We start from the raw sequence: 19,143 nt of genomic DNA on the forward strand, positions 1-19,143 counted from the left end.
GCTTCGCGGAGCGTTTGCAGCCAGTGTGGGACCAGGACGGGCGACGCCAAGGCTAGAAGGGGGGGCGTCCACTGGGCTCTCTGGATGGGAGGATGCTCCCTGTCCGCTGTGGGAGCCTCCCTTCTTGGAGCCGAGGCGGGAGGGGGAAGCGCGTGCGCGCGCGCGTGCACACACACACGCACACATCCTTCCCCTGGAGTTGTGTCTCGTCTCCCTTTTGTTTTTCTCCCTTCCCGGTCATGAGACCCGGAAGTTTTTTTTTTTTTTAAACCTGTCTCTCTCCCTTTTCCAACACCCCCCCCAATCTATCACATGGCAGAGATAGAATAAAAACAGAAAAATGGCGACGGTCACGTTGTGGCGAGCCTTGCTGCGTCATTAGATAATCCTCATGCAAATAGCGGGAAGAACAAAGGAAGGGGGGGGCCAGGACCCCCCGGGGGCGCAGGTGGGCGTGGGGGCGGCGGGCCGGGCGCGGGGGCGGCCGGGCGCGCGCGGGACCGGGAGCCTGCGGGCGGCGAGCGGCCGCGCGGGGCTTCGTGCCGCCGAGTGTCTGTTTGTGTGCGCGCCCGTGCGCCGCCGCGGAGCAGTGGCCGCGGCGCTCCTGGCACGGTGTGGCGGCGCGCCGGAGCCGGCCGGGGGCGCGGGAAGCGGCGGGGGCGACGAGAGCCGTTCCGGCGAGGCTGGTCGCGGCGCGCGCGCACACGCACACGCAGCCGCGGGGCTCGGCCGCCTGGGCGCCCGCGCGGGGGGCGGGCCGAGGGCGGGCCGGGTGGCGGCGGGGGCCGAGGGCGCGCCGCTGTCCGGCGCTGGGCGCCTGCCCTCAGCCGCCTCCCCGAACCGCAAGCAGTTCGCCGCCGCGGGATAGGCAGCGGGCGCTGGGGCGGTGGCACGGGGCGGGCCTGGGGCTCCGCACTCCCTCACGGACTTCGAGCGTGTGTTACCCGGCTGGGTTTGTTGTGGAGGTGTGTGTGTTTTTCCGGTGGGGTGGGGGGGGGCGGCCTCGCCCGGGGCATCTCCGCGGTTGCCCTCGGGCCCTCGCCAGGGTGTGAGGAGCGGCGCAGTTTGGACCAGGGCGCGGGTGGCCCTCGGCGCCCGGCTCCGGCCCCTTGGAGGGGGAGCGGCGCGGAGGGGCGGGGTGCGTGTGTAAATGTTGCGCACTCGCTTTTCCCCCCACCCCCGCCTTCTTCCAGGGTGCTGGCGTGGGTCCCTCGCCGTCCGGCGGCGACTGTAAATAGAGCCTGGATGTTGTTTACATGAAGGATCCGGCGGGAGGAGTCTGCGAGGAGGAGGCGGAGGAGGAGGGAGGGAGGAGAGAGGAAGAGCGGAGTCCCCGCGGCGGCGGCGGTCCGGGGTGAGGGGGAGCCCCGCGCGGCGTCCGGGGACCGGGAGCTACCACGAGGCCGGGACGCTGGACCCTGGGGTAGGAGGGAGAATGGGCGGGGGGGGGGGGTCTGTCAGTGTGGCATTTTTAGCTTGCAACCTGCCACACGCACATTCTGTGGGGCTCTCGGAGGGGAGGGGGTGTGCGGGGAGGGCGAGGAAGCCTCGATTTCTCTGTACGTTCTTTCTCCCGTCCCCAATCTTTTCCCGCTTTACAACGGGCTCACCTGTTTATTTCCATCATCCCGAGTGTGCAGTTTTTTATGTAGGCATGAGAGGCTGTTTCTTTTATTAGAAACATTATTGGGGGGGGGTGCGTTGTTGTAATTTCTGCCGGTCCTGTTCGGTTTTCAAGAAGGGGAAGGGACTTGGCGGAGATCGCCTGCTCCTGGTCGCAGCTGAACCCGCGGCTTCTTCCTGCCTTCCCGGGCCAAGGAATCTTTTCACTCACTCAGCCACCCGCGCGCGAGCTGCCACCTTCTTGGAGAAGGACCACACCTGTGCTTATTCTCGCTTTGGAGGAGAGGTAAGCTGAAAAACCAGAGAATCTTGTGTTCCCCAGGGTTCTTAGCTAATCCCCCATCCCAGAATTGACCAGAAAGTGTTGCTTTCACCTGCCAATTGCACCAGGCACATCCATCCCGGATCCAGGCAAGTTGTGGTCTACAGATGTGCTGGGATTTTCTCTTCCCTCTGGACCTGCACCCTGCCAACCAGCAACTAACTGCTGGATTTAGATTGAGAGAGGTGATCTCTTTAGGTCAGTGCCGTTATTTGTTCCTTACCAGGTATTCTAATGGAATTGTCTGCTGTCTCCTGACAGCCCCCTTTTTTTCTTTCCCTAAGAGCTTAGCCCAGAACCCGGCCTAAAGCAGCCTGTCTCTGGCTCTATTTTCCTGGGCCCCACCCTGGCCCCTCTTGGTTCTACAGAGCCAAACACGTCTCCCAAGCAAAGACACACCCAGCCCCAAATCCAACCATTCCAAAAGGGAGGAGAAAACAGTGGACCCAAGGGTCCCCTTTCTGTCCTTAATATCCCCAACAGCATTTTCCTCTTCAAACCTAGATTTATAATCCCTTGATTCTTCTCACCAGCTGTCCTTCTTACCTTTTTGTCCATAGACCTTTGATAGATATTTGGGAAGGTGGGGACGAAGAGTGGAGAAGGAGGTTGTCACCTTTCTTCCCTAGAGTGAGGCATTTTCCATCTTCTCAGTCTTTGCGTTTTTGAGTAAAATACGTTTGCATGCTTATTTGAACTTGTTTTCTTGCTGGTTAAATAATAGCTGGGACTCACAAGGAAGGGAAGGGAAAGGAAAGAGATGAAAAATGAACATCACCCCGCTCTTGGGTTCCACCATATGAGCATCCCCAGAGTTGCTGAAGACCCTTCTGTAAAAGCCAACAGCCTGTCTTTCATGACATCACCACCTAAACCTTTCCAACTTTAGCTTCAGAACAGGAAGAACGCTCAAAATAGAACTATCTTAGGAATCCAGCTCCTTTAGAAGATCAACTTTTAAATCAGCTGCAGGAGAAACACTGAACTTTGACATAGGGAGGGAAAACTGAAGTGTTTGTTATTGGTTCCTTTGGGGAGGAGTAGAGGGGATACTTTCCATGCATGTTCAGAAAAGCTTTTCTCAAGGTAACTTGGGTACCTAGACCAATGAATGATTAATAGGATGGTTGGGGATTCATTTATTGAATTATTCATATGTTTCGGTATGTCAACAATAACCAGCATTTTTCAGAATGAAGAGGGGCTCCTGGAATCTGCTCTAAAGAGTATAAAGGAGGTTGTGGAGGGAGGCTGGGAGGGAGCGCTTGAGGAAGATGAAGAATCAGGATGCAGGGACAGCTGCTGTGAGTGTGAAGTTCAGAGGCTCATCATAAACAATGTGGGTAAGTTTTGCGGGGTGACTAAGATCCTGGACAAAGAAGTAACGATGTCAGGATTTTCCACCTTTACTTTGGAACCGAACTGCGTATCTGAATTTCAGTGTCTCCATTCTTTTCTTGAGTTGAGGTGTACCTTTCTCTCTGAGCAAAAAGCATTGTTCAGTCTCTGGGAAGGGCTGCTTAATTAGTGATCATCACTAAAGTATTGACAACTTAAGGATTAGCAGTGGGGCAGAAAATACTTGGCATCATTTGTGCACCTGGTGGGTGTTGTAGAAGGACTTGCTGGTTGAAGAGGGTAATATCTTTCAGTCTGGTTCAGGTTTAAAAGAATCCAGGTGACAGGATTGTCTGTAACCTCATTAATACGGTAGCCTACGTGCTGCTGTCAAGCACCTGAAATCTGGCTACGATAATGAGCTGAATTTCAAATTTTAGTAAATTCTTAAAATTGATATTTGATGCAGTTATTGGAAAACTTAAATATGTTTGGAAACAATTTGGACATATGCATCTACTTTTTAAACTGTAAAACGGGTGAAATCTAAATATAGGTTAAGTATTTCTGATGAAAATCTAGAGTTTGAATTGAGTGAGATGTGTTGTAAGTATAAATTATACCCCAGTTTTCAAAGATTTGGTATAAAGAAAGTAAAATATCCCGAGTTATTTTTATATTGATTACATGTTCAGATGATACTATTTTAGGTATATGGACCTAAATGAAAATATGTTAAGGTTGATTTAATCTGTTTTAAATTTCTTTTTAAATATGGCTGCTAAAGTATTTAAAAACATATGCATGGCTTGCATTTTACTTCTCTTGGACAGCACTGGCCTGTAACATCGCTCCTTTTGGTCGATGGATTAATTTCAGAAGAGGTGACTGTGTAAAATCTCTGCTTTCCTTTGCTGTTTTTCATGTGGAAGTTTGGGGATCCCAAGAGTCATTATTTTAGAACATGAGACCTAATAGTGAATGCTTTGCATATTTCTCTGTGAGAGGCATGCCGTACTCAGGAAGGTCGATAAAAGTTTGTAGGGAACTAGAAAGCTTAGTAGGGGTGTCGTGGGAAAACTTAAGATACCCACACATCTAGCTGTAGCTGCTTTTGTAAAAGGCTCCTGGGCATGCCAAGCTCTATCAGAGAACAGTAGGTGACACAGTAACTATTGTGACATCTGGTGGCATATTAGTGATACCACTCATGTTTGTTTTCTCTTACTCCATTTACTTTCTCTTCTCCACTCCCCCATGCCCCCATCCCCACATCATAGCTCCACTGGTGGTAATTCGGCCCCCAAGGCTGCTGACCCCTTGTCTCCAAAAAAAAAAAAAAGGAAATGCTGACCTGAATGGAGATAGTGCCATCTTTGGGGTTTGGTTTTGTCTAATGAGATTGACTAATGGCACTGGAAGGGACTTAGGGGTCATTTAAATACAATATCCTCATTTTATAGATGACAGACTGTCATATATGTTGCTTAAGACCAAACAGACAGAGGCTGGAATTAAACGTACACTTTGGTTGATAACCTATTTAGAGAAGCCATAGGAAATGACAAGGTTTGTCAGTTAATCAAATACCTGTTGAGCTTGCACGTTGTGGAAAGGACTGTGATTAGTGAGGTGAAGTGCCGTGAAGAAAACAGTCTCTGACTTTAGGAACAATACTGCTGATTTGAAGAAGTAATTATTAGCAGTGTCAAATTACAGTACAGTACAGGCATACCTTGTTTTATGGTGCTTCACAAATATGGTGGTTTTTGTTTTTGTGTGTTTTTTTTTACACATTGAAGGTTTGTGGCAACTTTGTGTTGGGCAAGTCCATTGGCACCATTTTTCCAACAGCATTTGCTCACTTTGTGTCTTTGTGTCACTTTTTAGTAATTCTCAGAATACTTCAAACTTTTCATTATTATACTTGTTTTGGTGATCTGTAGTCAGTGAATATGATTTGCTAAAAGCTCAGATGATAAGCATTTTTTGGGTAAGGTATTTTTTTTAAAGATTTTTTTTTTTAATTAAAGTATGTACATTGTTTCTTTTTTGAGAGAGAGAGCCTGGGCAGAGGGAGAGACAGACTCTTAAGCAGGCTCCGTGTACCTGAGCCAAAAACAAGAGTCGGAAGCTTAACCAACTGAGCCACCCAGGTGCCCCTCTACATTGTTTTTTTTTTTTTTTTTAAAGATTTTATTTATTTATTTGAGAGAGTGAGAAAGAGAGAGAGCACATGAGAGGGGGGAGGGTCAGAGGGAGAAGCAGACTCCCCGCCGAGCAGGGAGCCCGATGCGGGACCCGATCCCGGGACTCCAGGACCATGACCTGAGCCGAAGGCAGTCGCCCAACCAACTGAGCCACCCAGGCGCCCTACATTGTTTCTTTAGACATAATACCATTGCACACTTAATAGGCTATGGTGTAGTATGAACATAACTTACGTATGCACTGGAAAACCAAAAAATCTTTTGACTGGTTTTATCGTGATACTTTATTGCAGTGGTCTAGAACTGGACCCACAATAGCTCTGAGGTATGCCTGTATAAGAAATAGCACCTAATAATGAGTGCACTACCGCTGTAGCATATGGTACAAATAGAAGTGTGTTTATTTTACAGATGTAGGAATAAAAGCTCTGAGAATGGTGGACTCTGTGGAAAAGAGGAGTTTGTTTCTGGAGCAGCTCATGGCTCTAGAACTTGAGGATGGTGAGAATCTTTGGTGTTGCCCTCTTCAGTTGTCCATGCAGGGCATCGGAGAATCTAAGACCCAGAATCTTTAAATGGCAATGCTGCAATAATGAGGAAATCATAGATTAATTAGAGACCGTTAGGGTGTTTAGAGGTGGTTAGCCAGGGGTAGATCATTTCGACTAGTTATCTTAAAAGGTTTAATACAGAGGTGAAATCAGAATAAAACTGACTTGTGAGTAGACTTATAAAATCCAAAATCTGGGGGGAAATGGAGCCTAGAACAAAATCAGAAAGCAAAATAACTGTGGAACAGACAGCTGGACTAAAATACGTATGCTGAGTGTGTGTATATAAGAGGAAAAGGTTAATAATAGAATTTATGGGCTGACCCATTTATTTGTAAATTTTTAGTCTTCTGTAGCCTTTTTGGACTAAAATCCCTGTTAGCATAAGGAGAACGCTTGTTCTTTCTCCCTCTACTTTATTGTGTCCATATTTTTTTTGATAGGGCTTTTCCTCGAGATGGATCTGTTAGGGATATGCAGTAGGAGATGATTTAGGGGCCACTGCTGGGAGTGGGTAAAACATGATACTCCTTTCTAATTACTCCCAGTTAATGCTTCACGAGAATTGGGGTGGACGGTGCACTGCACAGGGCAGCGGTCCTTGGCTTCTCCTTGCCTTTTGAGCCAGTTTTTTCTTAAGAAAAAAATACGTATAACCCCCCCACAGTCCAGGTCTCCTAATAATCTCTGGCACAAGTTAGTTTTTAAAAACTTAATGTAGCAGAGCTTTGCAACAATATGCAAAGCAGTAATTGATACTTGAGCATCTTTTGTGGAAGTACATTTTTATAGCTTCCCAATTTGGTCAGATATGCACATTTTATAGTATCAGTGAATTGGATTACAGTTTTGATTTGGAAAAAATCACACTTTAGTAAAAGGCTGGTAGGTTGAAATTTAGTATATGTGCTGCCGAAGCGAGCACAGGTGGGTTGAAATTTAGACCTAGTTAAACTATTTTAGTTTAAAAGTACTTTTTAAATACTTTGCATTGCTTATTTTCAGTGGCTCCAGTGACTGACTCAGGTATTTAGACGTTCAAAATCATTGTATTTTCATTTTTAGTCCAGAGATAAGAGGAATGGGACATCTTCTTTGTGCATTTGTACTCCACAAGATTTAAAAGCAAGTTCTTTAGTATACCAGTTTGCCACAGGTACTTGACTTATTGGTAATATTTGGTGCCTGCATCATGAAGAAATTGTTCTCAGTTTGTATCATTTTTATCATAGAAGAACTTTAAAATCAATTTGCTCTCTGGAGGAAAGCATTTTACATCACTATTTTTTTTTCTTCTCCTTTAACTGTGCAGTATATTTTGATAGTGTAGCATGAGTACCTGCAGTCCCTTGTTTTAATATTAAAAAAATTCAATTTTTATAAAAAATCTTTTGAGAAAGAAATGTCTCTTATTCGCGGAATAATGACAGTTTGCTTTTTATCACTTGGTCTCTGCGTTGATTTATTTTTTAAATCCCAGTTTAGATAGGAAAAAAATGAAGTGTGAGAGAAATAAGGAAAGATCCTTTATTTGCTGTAGCAGAAATGTTTAGTTGTATGGGTTTTGGTCATGGCTAAATAAGGTGAATTTCAACTTTGCAGTACATGACAGACAGGAAGTTCATCTTTGTATACTTCGTATTTAGACATTCAGTTACATTAATGCTCAGTCTTAGTGAGGAACAGTCTAATAACTCCTAAGAACATCAGGGTTACTTAGTTGTGCCCATACTTGTCCACTCTTCAGTGTCTCCGAGGAAGTATTCATCTTTTCCAGAGCTGATGGAATCTGTGGCCAGAAAAAATGTTAGGTGGTGATCTTTTTATTCTTTTTGACAGATCAGCTATCTAAAATTTTATTCTCAAGTAATCACGGTATCTTTCTTTTCATGTAACAGATGTTTATAATTTGAATGAAAATGTGCAGCTGTTTCCAGGAACCTTGGGTTATGGGATCCAACTTTTTTTTTAAATCTTCGTTGCCCTCTCGTGTTTCAACGCTGTATTACATCAGTTGGCTAAGACCTAGCCATTGTGACCTCCTTAAGTATTAGATATTTTTACATGTTAGAGAATGTTGTTTTAATTTGTATGGAGGTGGATTATTTCACTGGATGTTACTTTTCTGAAGATTAGGTCAGTTTCATAGTGCAGAAAGTCACTGTATTGCTGTGTTCTGACTTCTGATCTAAAGAATTGACTCATCTATCTCTCTGTCTTATTTGAAGTACAGTGCTAATATTTAATTTGCATATAATGAATCATTGAAACTGAGAAAATGCCTAATTGAAAACATAATTATTTTTCAAATATCTGTCAAGTTCCATTCATATTGAAATAACTTGAGATCTTATGACTGACATGGAAAAAAACCGAGTGAATCATGGTTTTAATAAGTTGATATTCTGAAGCCTGAATTCCAATTTCAGAATCGTTTTATACTTCTTATTAAAACTAAGAATCATCCCTGAAATGACTTCAGGGTGCATCTCAAAGGTACAGATAATTTCAAAGCAAGTGATTTTTTTTTTTTTTTAAGGCATTCCAAAGGTCAGAGGTTCTTGCCCCACTGTAACTGTAGAATTGACATTAACTGTAGTGGAAAATACCATGCAGGTATGCTTAAGTATGTAATTATCATCAGTATCATCAATTTGAGTACATCCTTAGCACTCAGAGCAAGAACAATAAAAGTCTCTCTCTCTCTCTTTTTTTTTTTTTGCTAATGTGTGTATCTCCTTAAAGCATAAAATCCCCACTAGTTTCTGCTTCATGATCGGAGATACTGAGAAAACTAAAAATCTTAAGCCAAAATTAAATATTTTCAGAAATCCTTTTGTTTGTATAAATTGTGTATCCAGTTGATGAGTCGAATGGCCAGGTTGGGGTAGAGAAAAAAAGCACTGGGCTTGATCATTGAATGTGGATTTGAGCCCAGGTTTACCATAACTTAGGGCATGATCTCAGGTAAATCACCTAACCTCTTAGGTTTTTATTTTCTATCTGTAAAATGGGCTAATGATATCTAATCTATTTCTAGAATCCTTTGGTGATAAATTAATGAATAATTCATGGACAGCCCCATATGGGTTCTTGTGAAAACCAAATGAGAATGCACACGGGAAATTGTTTAATGTTAGGCACACACGTGAAGTAGTATGGCTATATGGTTATGTTTGTGAGCACTTTGAGGGTGAAGGGCCATGTCTTAGCTTCATTGGCTGAACATCTAGAAGAGAACTTGAAACAGAGTAGTTCCTTAATAAGTATTTATTGCATGGGTGATTGAGGTCAGGGAGATAAAGTCAGTGAATCCATGCATGGAAGAAGTATCACTGTAACAGCTGGGAAGCTTACTGCATATTTGATCAGAGTGAAAGCTTAATCACATGGTTGCTCGTCATTAACATGCATTCATCTTCTGTCCATTTTTCATTTTAATATGATTCAACTGGGCCTTTATTGTTTCAGTCTCAACACTTGCTGGGCCACGACCTTACTTTTTCTTCGCTTCCCCACATCTCGAACCAGAAGGGGATCTTTTAGTTCTTCACTCCATGAGGAGCCTTCGGAGGGAGTTGTGCAACCACCCAGAAAGGATGGTGCTGGCCGACAGCGTGACTGACAGGCTGCCCTGGCTCAGTTATCACAGTGCTGATGCTGTCCATTCTAAAGGTACAGTACTGTGATAACTGAAGGATGGCAGCCATCTTGCCTTCCATCAAAGGAGTCCTATCATGCCCAGAAAGGAAGACTGAAGATGAAGCGGGCATGTGAAACAGTGGTGGGGACCCAGAAACCCACTTGCCTTGTTCCTGTATTGTACCTCTCCTGGAACATAGGGTATGTTATTCCCTCAATCTTTGTCTTGTTTTGTAACATGGTGGGGCTAAGGAGGAGTTGGGTAGTTGCTTGCATGGCAGGGTGAAGATGGTTGCACTGAGTGGACATGTATTAAGATCTTTAGAACTTTTGGGCGCCTGGGTGGCTCAGTTGGTTAAGCAACTGCCTTCAGCTGAGGTCATGATCCTGGAGTCCTGGGATCGAGTCCCACATCGGGCTCCCTGCTCAGCAGGGAGTCTGCTTCTCCCTCTGACCCTCTTCCCTCTCGTGCTCTCTGGCTCTCATTCTCTCTCTCTCAAATAGATAAATAAAATCTTTAAAAAAAAAAAGATCTTTAGAACTTTTAAGATTCTGGTGCTAGATAAGTGCTAAGTGTGAATCAGTATTTCTGAAGAGGTATTCAGAGAAATCTGTGCCCTTTTTTTTTTTTTAATTTTATGTTTGAGTCATCTCTACACCCAATGTGGGGCTTGAGCTCAACCCTGAGATCAAGAGTCACATGCCTCACCCACTAAACCAGCCAGGTGCCCCCCTCTCCTTTTTTTTTTCCCCCTTTTAGGGTAAAAAGGTGTTTTTATTAAAGTACAGGGGCAGGAAGAGCTGCATGGGGACTGTGAGGAGCAGTTGATTTGCCGTTTTTATAAATAAGGGGTAACGTGATTAGCTAGATACTTGTCAACATTAGATGTGCAAAATGAAATTTGACTTAAACAGGGAGGGAAAAAAGCCCTACATGTTGAACAACATTGATGATATTGCATGAGTAAAATTATATCTTTGTGCTTAAGGAATGGATAGGACACATCATGTTTCAGGAATATAAAAAATAATTTAGAATCTAGTCTAATTGAAAAAATATTTGCTGAATGCCCATGTTATCATTGCTGTCATCTTTACATGAAAATAAAATGTAAATAATTTTATTTCTATCAAGAATTGAGGACCACTCTGAAGTAACATCTAAAACAAATTGATTTCAGGGAGATAAATCTATGAATATCAATCCAGCATCAGGTTTGCCTAAAAGACTAGGAAATTTAACAGCGTGCATCTTTAGCCTGCATCCCACACTAGAGAGTACTGTTGGTTTGGGGTGGGGTTCTAAAAGAACCCAGGGTTTCCCATATCTTTCCAAGACCCCTAGGGAAGCTGTATACATGGATCAGCAGCAGACAAGAATCAAAGTACATGAACTTAACTACGTGTTAGCTCACAGTCTGCTGCAAAGCTCACATAATCTTATATAGCTTAGGCTCAGTGCATTAAACAGAGATCTCTTACCTCTTCCCAGATTCATGTCAATATTTGGGAATTTGACTATCCTCTGGATAGATGACTGGTGTAGGAACCCAAAGCAATGACCCATATTCTTGGGCTAAGAGATGACAGAGCCTGCTGAGGTCAGGGTGTGCCTACCACAGGGTGAGAGGATCCAGGGAAGGAAAAGCCATATGTGTGACCTTTTAGTGTACAGAGACCTTACCTGCTAATCAGTGCAGCCCAGTTAATATCTTGGACTTGGGGCAAGTGTATTATCACGTCCTTCACTGAGACAGAATGAGGGAAAAGGGGAACCAGAGGTGTGAACAGAGAGGCGAAGCTTTGCCTTCCCATTCAGAGAGGGTCAGTTTCACCCTTCATTGTGTGATCCTCAGACATTCCTGGTCATTGCATTCCTTTGCCTGTTCACATAATTCTCTTTAACCCCCCTTCTCTCCTGAACAGGGACCATTCCCTTGAGCCATACCTGCTTGGTCTTGAATTGTTTTTCACATGGCATTGACCACATTATGGCCCAGTACTTTCACATGTCATCATACATTCAGAGTTTCTCTAAACGTCGGGCTAGATGATGTTTTTGATTACTTATAGGGAGCTGTATATTACACTATCGGTCCTGAAATTCCTTGGGAGTTTTCTGCCTTAAACAGAACGGGAATTTCTGACAGAAACCCTGGAAGAACTTCTAAGAAAGGAAAGTTCTGGGATTGGTGAATTTTCAAGTAACTTGAAGCATTCCTAATTTTTAGTGTTATAGCAGGTGGAAAAAAGTGCCTCAGGGAGCGATGTGTTGTGCAATCATTGGCCTTGGTGAGGATTTCACCACCACCTTTGATCTTCCTGTTTTCCCGTTACTAGTTTTATAAAAATTCAGGTTTCATACACCAGATTCTGATGCCAGGATCCACAGCCGAGCCTGTGGGATGCTGTAGAGCGAATGTTGGGTGTAGTTTGGAATCACCCCGGCACTTCTGCAGATGGAGCTATACTGGGTCCTGTTTCCTGTCAACAGGAAAGCCCGAGGCTTGGTCTGTGGCAAGAGCTCTGGAAGGCTTGCCTAGGCCTGGAGGTCTTTGGCATCTTCAAGGCAGTTCATAGATGTAAGGTGTTCCAACAGGTTAAGTGAGAAGTGATGCAAGGAAAAATCTGATGGGGTTTTTCCACTGCTTTGATTAAAACAGACACAATGTGTCTGGTTGGTGTATTCATTGCATTCTTCATTTAGGTATGTAAGAATGGAATTAAACATAGAAATACTCTATGATCCAGCATCCCATTCCACTTCCAGTTATATACCCAAACGAAGGGATTCAAACAGATATTTGTACACCCAGGTTCACAGCAGCATTATTCACTGTAGTCCAAAGGTAGAAGCAATGATGGACAAATGGATAAATAGAAGGTGTATGGATACAATGGAATATTACTCAGCTTTAAAAAAGAAAATGCAGACACGTGCTACAACATGGATGGATGGACCTTGATGATAGCTAAGTGAAATGAGCTAGACACAAAAAGATAACTATTGTGTGACTCCTCTGGTATGAGGTTCCTAGAGTAGTCAAGTTCCTAATGCCAGAAAGTAGAATGGTTGTTGCCCAGGACTGGTGGTGGGGGGGGGGAGCAGTTCATGTTCGATGGGGACAGAGTTATTGGGGAAGATGAAAAAATGAAAATGGATGGTGCCGGTTGCACAACAGTGTGAATACTTCATGCCACAGAACTACACACTTAAGAATAGTTAAAATATACATTTTATGTATATTTTACCACAATTAAAAAAAAGCGCTTTAGGGTAAAAGCACTGTTGCAGCCCACAACAGGAGTGAGTGGATTGCTTTCTTCCTTAGTCTTTAGTGTGAAGATAACAGTTTCAAATAAGAATTTAAAATGTTAAAATGTAATTTTCATGTCTTTTTGCATTTAAACTTTTCTAGTCTGTAGACGTATTTCCAGGGTTTCTGACATAACATAGTTATAAAATTTTGTAAAATACAAAGAAACTGAAGCCTACAGTGAGTACTAAAAAAATGGGAAAAGGGCCTCAACAGGTAGTGAGGTGATGGGGCACTTCTTGCTTTACGCTGTATCTCTTGAAATCAGGGTGGCTCACTGGGTCTCTCCACGCTCTAGTTGCCTCATTTGCCCACTTCTTTGGAACTGTGGTAAAGATGAAATTGTATTATCTCATATATATATGCGCATGTACTATGTATCATGAATTATATCTACACACAGCTAGCTCTGTGTACATATGTGACCATTTTATGACTAAAGGAAAATTCAAGTGTGGCATATTCTCAAAATGTAGAAATAACAATGTCTGAAAAGAATAGCTCCAGTATCTCTAAATAAATCAAACTTTTTAATTTTTTTTATTAAAGATTTTATTTATTTATTTGACAGAGACATAGCGAGAGCAGGAACACAAGCAGGGGGAGTGGGAGAGGGAGAAGCAGGCTTCCCACAGAGCAGGGAGCCTGATGTCGGGCTCGATCCCAGGATCCTGGGATCATGACCTGAGCTGAAGGCAGACGTTTAACGATTGAGCCACCTAGGCGCCCAATAAATCAAACTTTTAGACGTCCTAATTGGACTTGTAACTCAAATAGGACCAGCCTCATTAGAAGGAGTGTTCTAGGCTTGCTGTTGATCATGAAAGAGTTCTATTTGTTACTACATGTCTACATTTGAAAATAAGTAAAATCATAGAGACAAGAAGTAGGCAGCAATAATCTTCTCTCAGGGATCATGTTTTATTAGCCATGAGTAAAAAGCATTTGTAGACCCTATCTACTTCATCACAAAGTTCTTACTTGGGGCCATGCTTTGGAAATCAGATTGTAGTTGTAGGAACTGCCCCCACCCAGATCCCATGCAGTATTCTGCCTTGATCATACCATGCAAAGTTGGAGCCAGGGTGGTGAGCTCTTGACCCAGCCACACCAGTTTCAAATATTTTGCTATACCTCCTTCTGAATAACCAGGCGATTATAAATGTGTCATTATTAAATGGATTTATTTTTTCCAGATCAATTGATTTTTGAGACAGCAAGTCTCCCTTTGTGTTTCTGTGCTTCTGATTTTTCCTCCTAGAAATTGCTTCCTTAAAACTCTACATTCATATTTACATAACTTATCCCTGTCATACAGTTCATTTTCACATTACCTGTTCAGTTAATCTTGTACCACACAAAATCTCATTAAGCATGAGCAAGAGTAAGGGAGACACCTCCAAAACATGATGATTGTGAAGATTCCCATTGACAGTGCGAAGTATGAGAATGTGCCTGGAACATTCCCAGCTGGAGTTCTTTAAATTGTTTGAAAGGGTTTGGGATTGTAATACATGCTTCTGATGTGATATATGTTAAGACAGTTCATGTAATAGAAATGGAGTGGAGTAAGCTGATTATATTTTTATGCATTTGGACTACTACTGTACTTTGTTTTCCATGAGATTATGAGAAGATGGGTGGTGCTGTTAAGAAAATGGGAAGATGTGGAGAACAGTTCCAATTTAGTGGGAAACTCGTTTTCATTTTCTGCTCTTTGTAAATCGAATTCCAGTTATATTACCTATATTAGACTCCCATTGCTTCATTTTTTTTTCCACTTTGAAAATGAGTACCTTCAGACTGGGAATATTTTTGGGTCAGTGGGGGTAGCTGCCTAGAGCACTTCGTTGAGACTCCTGAGGCTACATCTGGTCCACAGGAAGGAGTGCTGTACCCACCCATCCATGTCTTACCAGTGTCTGCCGTGGGCATCAGATTGAGAAGTGGTGGTACCTTTGCTCAGCCCTTTGTAGATAACATACTATTTTTACTGTAGAGGTTTAGATCCTCTGGGAAGATGGAAATTCTCAAAGTCACATTGATGAAGACTAGATTTCTGGGAAGCTATGTCATTGGGAATATAGACACCCTTTTTTTTATGGGGAAGATGTCAAGGAGTTTAAAATGTCTGCCAATAAAATGTCCAGACATAAATCTACGTTTTAGTAGCACTGATATCTGTTAAAAAAATTCTGACTCACCTAGCAAGTCTTAAATTATTCTAATATCCAATCCTAATACCATAAAATGTGCCACTCTTTAGTAAATGCATTTTGGACAATCTCTTGTGTAATTTACAGAATTTTGTTTAAGCAGTTGGATCAAATAGAAGACACCTTCCTTTTTACCTTTTTTGCTTAAGATGAATCCATGTTTGTTGAGCACCCAGGTGCTCATTTCACTCTAATGCAAATCTTCTAAGTGAGGAACCTGAGGAGGCTCGGCTCATGGCGGTCCCTAAGCCACACAGCTAGCCAAGTGGTAAGAGGGAGGGTCGGAGTCCAGAACAGGAAAAGTATAGGAAATTAAGTTAATACTGATGGCTTTCTTTACTGATGGCTTTCTTTACTCTGGGGACCAAGACTATTGTCCTTAACGTACCTGGAGGTCCTGGGCAGCTGGCTCTCACCTACCTCTCTGATTTCATCTTTTGCACCCAGTTGACTCGCTCACCCTTTGGGGAATGAAGTCTCTTGCCTTAGGTGCGTTTTCTTCTGCCTGGGATACCCTTGCTGTTCACTCCATCTGGTTGTTTCTTAGCCTCTGGTTAAATAGTAATTTCTCAGAGACTCGACACCAACTATGTCCAGTCTTGTGGCACTCTGCTTTTTCTTCAGAGAGCTTGTCACAATTAATGGATGTGTGTGGGGTTATGTGTATTTGATGTCTCCTTAGACTGGGAGTTCCTTGAGGACAAGGACCATGTTTCTATCCATTGCTGTTCACAGAGCCTGCAGTGTGGCTTGCAGTAGAAATCTAAGGCAGTGTGAGGTGCTGAGTGGAGTCTTCCCTGTTTTCTAAGAAGAGGTGAGAAGAGCTCACAGCTAAAAACAAGGTCTTGAAAATCCTCACTTTTGACATTTAGGTACTTAACCATTTTGATTTTGTGTGTATGGTGTTAGAAAGTGGTCCACTTTCATTCTTTTACTTGTAGTCCACTTTTCCAACTCATGTAACAATGTGTAACTACACTAAAACAAAAAAATAAAATAAAATAAAATTCAGGCTTACAAAAAAAAAACCCCCACTTTTCTCTGGTCAGAGGCCTGCAGCTCTGTGGCCAGCATTTTCCTGCAGACCTTTTTCAAAAGGTTATTTCAGTAGAACCAATTCTTTAATTGCATTCATCCCTCACACACAAGTAAAAGGGCTGGAAGAGGGAGAGATATCAACTTTGGGGGGAACCTCCCTCAGAGAAGGGTGCATTCAACTTGGAGATCATCTTTTGTCTGAAAATCGGTGAGCATTATCCCAGAAAGAGGCTCTCACGCCCAGACTCTGCAAAGCTCAGAGGAGTGGAGAGAGGAGAGTGAGGGCGAATTGAGTGGGGCACAGATGGGAGGTTTCTTGGACACTGGTCTGAAGTGAATCCATAGAAAATGGCTGGGGCCTTAAGCTTTCCGGCTAGTGCCCAACAGGAGAGCGCTCCGCACGACCCCTGCAGGGAACCCTGGCTATGCCTCTCAGCAAAGAGGTCACAGAGGTGCCCTCCCAGGAGTGGGCCAGGATATGGAGGGTATCCCAAAGTGCAGGCCTCTAGCCAGGCAGAAAACGCCCCCACCAAGGGTTGGGGCAGGGCGGGGCTGGGGCATCTCCGGATTCTCTTCTGAACCTCACGAAGAGGCAAGCCAGCATTCTGATGGAGCTTTTTTGAAAGCTGTCATTTCCTCAGAACCAGCTCTCACATTCACTGAGGACAGTCATGAAGCAACCAAAGAATCAGCTCATGGAGAAGGTGAGGTGTGCAGGTGGGAGAGAAACCACCTCCCTCCTCCACCCCATACCCCTAGAGCATCAAGACCTGCCTCAGCTGGAGAGAGCTACAGAGCCTACTGAATCTCATAAGGGTAAAGTTACCAAACAAAACACATAGCTGCTTGGGTCGGGAGGCCGGTTGGAGATGTTCTTACTACTCAAGAGGAAAGGGGAGGTTATACAGAGCCCAAAAGAGGTCATTGGAAATAATTTCATGTTTTATTCTTCAACAGAGTTGCAATTCACAAGATAAAATGATTCATTAAAAGAACAAAAGGACTATAAAATCCCCTCTTGCACGGAAGGCTGCCTGTCAGTACTCCTTTCCTACAGAGTCCGTCACCTGCTGCTGCTAGCACGTGAAGGAGTGGAAATACCGGTGCGGTCCAACCACTTTCAGCGGCCTGTGGGCTCCCACTGCTGCTCCTTCTCCCTTCTCCAGAATTTAGCCAGACAGCAAAATCCAGTAAGGAAATTTGTTCACAATCATCTGTCACATTTGCCTGAAGGAAACTTGCGGGAGGGCAGATAGGAGTTTTCCAGGGCTGCCTCTAGGTTACCTTTCAGGGGTGTGAGTCCAAGACCAATAGATTCACTAAGAATATCCCAGTGTAGGTTGGGGGTGGGGGGGGGGTTGGGTGAAATAGATAAAGGGGATTAAGTACACATATCTTGACAAACACTTAAGAAATGTATGGAGTGGTTGAATCATTATGTTGTAAACCTGAAGCTAATATAAATGTAATTATATTTGAATTAAAAAAAAATCTTTTAAAGAGTATCCCAATGTAGAATCAGCTGGCTTCAACAAAAGCAACAAAAACTTTTCCATGCACCTGACTTTAATGTCTGCTCTCTGGAAATCAAGTTGTAAATGACTGACCAACCTACTTGTTAGCCCTATCATTGAGGAGAGGAACTGTAGAGATCATTCTCTCTAGCATTTTTCAAGCTGTGGGTTTGAAATCAAATATGTCTTGAGCAGCATTTTTTAAAAAATAGAAAATAATCAGAATGCATAGCATGTGGTAAGGATAATACTACTTCATGAAACTTTGCAGTTGCCTGCTTGAGTATATGTTGGTGGGTTGGTGTACTGGGACATAATGCATTAAATTCACAAGTCACTGATTTAGATGGTAGATTCTAGATCTCATTGTGTATTTTACATTTTGGAACTAATGCTCCGCATGGTGAAGACACTTGTCCGAGGTCAGTAGCAACAGGGTAGGAACTCATCCGTCTCAGTCTCCCGGTTAATGTGTCCCTTCATCTCACTGGCCTGGGGAGAAGAGCAGTAGCTCATATTCAGTGAGTGATTACTAGTGTCAACCACTGCACTTAAATTATTTTGTAGGGCAAGGGGGTAAGTTGGCTTTGTGTTTCATTTCAAGTGAAGTGTGCATGGCTCACTGGTGACCAATCAGTGCTGCAGTCCACAGCTAGATAAAATACAGAAGTTGTGAATAAACATTGAAAATTTTCACAATGTGACAAGAGTAATTTTATGACTGTTGAATCTAGTAATAAAACATTGGCTTGCACTTCATGTCTTTAAATTTTTTCCTAGCAGTTAATTTTTATTGTATTTTGTGAAAATTATCAGTCTGTGATGGATTGGAAATAACACACTGGTCTTTCACCACAGATTATTTGAGAAGCACTGACTTAGACCCAGCAAAGCCCACACCTTTGTCCCTCTTTATTCTATGACTGTTGAATCTAGTAATAAAACATTGGCTTGCACTTCATGTCTTTAAATTTTTTCCTAGCAGTTAATTTTTATTGTATTTTGTGAAAATTATCAGTCTGTGATGGATTGGAAATAACAAACTGGTCTTTCACCACAGATTATTTGAGAAGCACTGACTTAGACCCAGCAAAGCCCACACCTTTGTCCCTCTTTATTCCTTTTGAATTGTCAGAGGGTCACAGCAACCCCTGGAAGGGGCAGATTGCTGGATGCAAGGCTCCCATAAGCAGAGAAGGGTTACTGTGCTATCTAGGAGTGAGTGCAGGACTTCGATTCTAGAAATAGCCTTCTCATCTTGGGGATGGCTAGTAGAAAAGGCGTTAACACCAATAAACACTTCAAAGCTTTCCTTTATGTCAGAACTTGTGGAAGTGGGACTGATAGGGGAAAACAGAAAGAGCTCCTTCCT

At 43.2% G+C, this 19,143-nt stretch overlaps 1 long non-coding RNA gene across 1 annotated transcript; it reads left to right on the forward strand.

Annotated features, from left to right (window-relative positions):
- Positions 1-1,488: 1,488 nt before the first annotated feature.
- Positions 1,489-18,727, forward strand: LOC114208498 (uncharacterized). Its single transcript, XR_015767979.1, has 2 exons — positions 1,489-1,909; positions 9,516-18,727. It is a non-coding gene; the product is annotated as an uncharacterized LOC114208498 (long non-coding RNA).
- The last annotated feature ends 416 nt before the right edge of the window (positions 18,728-19,143 follow it).

This window comes from Eumetopias jubatus, unplaced genomic scaffold (genome assembly GCF_037043125.1).
Source record: "Eumetopias jubatus isolate StellerSeaLion01/CBP00866 unplaced genomic scaffold, mEumJub1_p1.0 scaffold_4, whole genome shotgun sequence".
NCBI lineage: Eukaryota > Metazoa > Chordata > Mammalia > Carnivora > Otariidae > Eumetopias > Eumetopias jubatus.